The following is a 4,998-nucleotide window of genomic DNA, read 5'->3' as shown; positions in this document are numbered from 1 at the left end:
GGCCATGTAGCCCTCTAGCCAATGAGAGCTTGGCTCCCTTTGGGGCAAGTTGTGTAGTCTCTTGAAAAGTGTCCTTCTTTCCCTCATGTGAGGTTAAGCTAGCACCCCCCTTGCTTAAGCACAACCCTTGCTTAAGCACAGCCCTTGCCTGCTTGAGCGGTGTGCCTCTACACCTGACATGTGGACCCTTTTCTCTCATGCGAATATGGGTCATACATGCTACTCATATCCCTCATTTGTAGGGCTCGCCCCCTTCTTTGTAGCAAGATCTTTGAACTTGGTAAGCAGGCAGGCCCCTTGCTTAAGCACAACCCTTGCTTAAGTAAGCTGCCCCCTTACATGCTTGGACCTGAATTGCCTAAAATTAAAAATTAAGGATTGTGTCTTAAGGCTTCTAACACTTACCTTTGGAGGCTTTAATGAAGCCAACCCTAAGGTCTTTTGCTCATTGGTTAGCCTTGCTCTTTGATAGACCATTTCTCATTTGGACCCCTTTTCCATTGGTCCCGTGTTGAAATAGATCTATAAGCACATCTGTATCTTAATCCTTGTTCCTGTTTATTCTCCCACATTAAGTGATCATTTTAATATGAGAAAATCATTTGGGTTGGTTAGATATTAGATTTTATGAGAACAAAAATTTAAACTCAAAGATTATGACCTTAAGATAATATGACTTATATGAAAATCAAATTTTTATATTCCTAAGAGTCAAAAGGTTACATGCTACTGTGAAGAAGGTACATGAATGCAAAAAGTTTCTATGAACCAATTCTTGGTTCCTACAATTGAGGTTCTACCCTTGTATTTCTCTACATCTTGGGTTTCAAAGTTTTGAACTTCTTCTTGTGTGGTGAGATTCACATCCTTTTTCTCATACCTCTCTTCCTCTTGAGATACATATGTGGGTCGTATTGCATTAGGGCATTTTACATGAGCGTGTCGTTCATTGACATCATCTCTATAGAAATACCTACTTGAGTTCACTGCAATTGGATATGCCAGAGAAAAATCACAAATACATCTAGGCTTCTCATGGTCATCAAAAGTGATAATGACATTGTGAGGATCAAACTTAAGGTCCCAAGCTAGCTACTCGCGCTACCTCTCTGGCCAAATATAGTTGCATAGCTTTTGGACACTTTGCTAAAAACATGGCTTGGATGTTGGTGGTCAACTCTTTTAATTTTTCAGTAAAAATTGAGTAATTGGATAGTATGTTGGCAACTAATGTGATTGTGACTAAACTATGTTGTACCCTAATTATGACTTTCATGTATTGCCTCGATGTATTTACGGTGAAACTTTTTATAAAAATAATTCTTGTAAAAATATCGTTTAATCTCGTTTTTTTTTTGGACGGGTTTATATGTGACGATGACTAAAAATAATATTTTTCGTTTAGGTCATCTTAAAAAGCATGTTGCGCTTTAAAAACGCCGAAAATCATGAAAAGCTAAAAATAGCATTAAAAAAACACATAAAGTTTTCTAAAATTGAACCATGGATTCCTCTTATCCACCAAAATAAGAAAGCCGGTTCACTTTTCATTTAAAAGCATTAAATATCTTGAAAAGCTAAAAATTGCGTAACAAGCGTCCGAAAAGCAGATTTTTACAAAGTTGAACCACAACTTCCTTGGAACTCGTAGATTAAGGATCCGGCTCTTCTTTTTGCAAAAAAGTACCAAAAAGCACAAAAAGTATGAAAAAGCTAAAAAAATGAATTTTTTAAAAACTGAACCAAACATCCGTCTGACCTCCTAGAACATGGAAACGATTTCTCTTTTCACTTTAGAACCTTACAACAGTGCTAAATAAGTTAACAAAAAACACATTAGAATCGATTTTTCTTATTTTTAAAAGAGACCCAAAAATTGGGTATCTTACAACCCTACAGGCTCTTGAGTGGATCTCCCACACCCTGAGAATGAACTTCAGCTTGTAAATCACCAAGTCAATCCATCCTCACATTGGGTTGTCCCCATCCAAAGCTGTTCAAATACTACAAAGCCATTCAATATCTGCTAAAATGAGCACAACTTGACCAAATGTGTGAGTGCATGTGTGCGCGGATACGTGCGTGTGTGATGCGGTGCGGTGCGTGCAGAGAAGGCAAGAAGCACTAGATGGTGTGGGTGGAGTAACCTATGGAACTCGTGAGTGAGGAGCTGCTTATTCTTATCTGTACTTAGAATAAGGGTATGTACACACATGGGCTGGCGGTCGGACACCAGACGTCCGGCCCTGGGCAAAAGGCCTCCCAGCTAAACTACTAGTATGTACAAGAAGCTAGGTGAGAGCCCGGGGGATTCACTATTAGTAATGGGGGGATGTCACCTCCGTGCATCAAAATTAGAGAAACCCCCCTATGTACGGTATCTTACTTGCTAACCTATCCCCCTACATATGGCCAAGATATGGACTTTCTTGTAATGAGCCATCCCCCCTCATACGGATTTCATACGGAATGTAATGACCCACTATTTTATGTATACTACTAACATAACAATTTTAGAAGCACATGCTTTTGCAAAAAATACATATTGAACTGCAAATGAACAAAAGTGTACATTGTAGTGTGTTTTCATTTGCAATAGATGTTAAAACAACAAACCATGAAAAGCAACAAATATAATGAAAACTAAATTAAAATAAACCAATCGTTTCAATGTAATTTGTCAAAAAAAAATTGCATTTACCTTGTAAACTGATTCAAATCTCAATTTCAAAACATATGATACTACCCACCTACTTAGTAGGCTTCCCACATGGGATTTAAGGTACACATATAAGATGGATTGTTCTCTAAATAACAAATAATGCATACTCTTAAACAACTATGAAAAAATTCACTCATCAAATCAAAACACATTACAAAACAACCCATTGAAAGATTAATCTTTTTGAACAAAAACAATTATATGTGATATGAATGCACGTTGGAGAGGGGGAATACGGAACACACCCAACACACAAACTACTTGCCTCTCTATAGCCCAGGGATTCCACAACACCCCTAACCTCTCAAAAAACACCTTCAAATTGGCTAATTTGCACTATCAACTCCACTTTAGCATACAAAGCAACTACCTCACTCCTTGCACAAGAACACCCACGACACAAATGCACCCACCCTGCTTAACTCACCCGTTCCGACTTACAAAAACACTCCTAATCTGCCCTCTTGATGGCACCCTTCAAGTTGCAGGCAAACCCTCTGCAAGCACCACGAAGAGTGAGAGAAAAGGAGGGAGTTGGGGAGAAGCAACACACAAGATTGGGCAAAACGGTTGGTATTATCGCATAGAGGGTAGTACAATTAATGTATGCAGCTTCAATGGAAAGCTTGGCATCACACAAGCTTCAAGCTTTCACTTACTCACACAGGCAAAAAAAGCCCCTAAATTTTCACATATACAACCTTTTATACGGTACCTTTAAGAGGCCCAAAAAAAGAAAAAAGGGTGAGTTTCTCTTGCCGTGGCCTTCACTTAGAGCTTCTTTTAGTATTTTATTGCATTGCTAACACTTGGCCTAGTTTGCTTTGGAAAGCTTTGCACGGTGTGCACATTGGGCTTTGGTCCTTCCATCTTGGCCGGCCGGATCTCCCTCCCTTTGGCCTTACCTTTGGCTTTGTCCACTTGTCCCTCAACTTGGCCGGCTTTAGCTTTGCTTTATACTACTTGGATGCCTCTGGATTCTCTCTCTCACTCTCTGTTGTGGGGCTCATCCCTTACCTGAGGGGGGAAGGCAATAGTGATATCTCTATTGCCCTCTCCCTTTTCCTCTCAAAAATTTGGTGCCCCAAGGGCCGCGGGACCACCCCCAACTGGGGTCTGCCATGTCATCATCGAAAACTGCCCTGTGGCCACCAGCGGGTGCCACCATCTCCTTGCACAGACGCCACTGCAGCGCTGCTCTTAGAGCCGTCCCACGGACGCCATAGCTAGGGGGAGGGGAGCTCCCCTCACTCCTCTTGGATGCCTTTTGGAGGGCCATGCCCCAGTCTTTATAGCCTGGCCTCAGGCACATCGCTCCCGCATGTGGGTTATAGGCCCCTGCCACATGGCATTCCCCTAAGCCTCGAGCCCCAAGGGATTCAAAAACTTATTATTTTTTTCCTTTAACCAAAAAAATGTTTTTAGCTTGCCTTTGCCTGACTCCTATTCTCTGATCCCAGCTCCTTGCCAAGCTGCAAAGCCCGGGTGAAACTCCATCTTTCCGGCTACAATCACCCTCTCTGTACCTGCACTTTGACTTCTCAGCGTCCTCGAATCACGGCCTTCAAAAATGGAAAAAACCATCTGCAAACAATTTTGGGCAAAGACTCCCAGTTTTTCGACTGCCATAACATCTCGCCCTGGACTCTGTTTGGCGTGTAATCACTTCCTGCTAGCTCCATATGGTGTACACTCTGCTCTAGAACTTCGTCGGTACTCAAAAGATGCCAGATGGAACATTCTCCAATGCGGCCAAGTGGGTTCAGACCCGGCCCCCGAAGAAACTTCAAATGACCATATCTTGCAAACCATGGCTCCGATCCACGATCCGAAAAGACGGGTAGGCTCCATAAATCGAGATCTACACACCTGTACCTTAAGTTCCACTTGGACCACCTGTCTCCAGCTGCCCTGTCTGGGAAGAACCTGCAAACCACCAAAACTTTAATCTTCAATAACTTGGGCTCCGTAGCTCGGTTTGATGAGCCGTCTGGACCTGCTCCTTCAGCACTCCAAGCTCTTCATTTCTGGACCCAAAGGCTGCACTTTGCATCTCTTTCACCTGCTACCCCAATTAGCCCCTTATGTAGCCTTTCTTGGCCTATAAGCCGCATCATGCATACACTTCCGCTGCTACCTGTCATCCTATGACCTTCCTAGCTGCACCATCCCTTTGCCATGCTTTTGCTTACCTGCATACACCTGTCCATGCCATCTTCTAGGGTCGACACACTTTGGCTGCACCAACGTCTATGCTTAAGCAAATGCAACTTTTA

General features: G+C 42.4%; 1 pseudogene; it reads left to right on the top strand.

Annotated features, from left to right (window-relative positions):
- Positions 1-3,328: 3,328 nt before the first annotated feature.
- On the top strand, positions 3,329-3,926 carry LOC147444261 (uncharacterized; annotated as a pseudogene).
- The last annotated feature ends 1,072 nt before the right edge of the window (positions 3,927-4,998 follow it).

Source organism: Adiantum capillus-veneris, chromosome 13 (genome assembly GCF_014529385.1).
Source record: "Adiantum capillus-veneris isolate H3 chromosome 13, ASM1452938v2, whole genome shotgun sequence".
In the NCBI taxonomy this organism is placed as follows: Eukaryota; Viridiplantae; Streptophyta; class Polypodiopsida; order Polypodiales; family Pteridaceae; genus Adiantum; species Adiantum capillus-veneris.
Note: the sequence above shows the minus strand (reverse complement) of the source record. Positions and strands in the feature narration are given on the sequence as shown.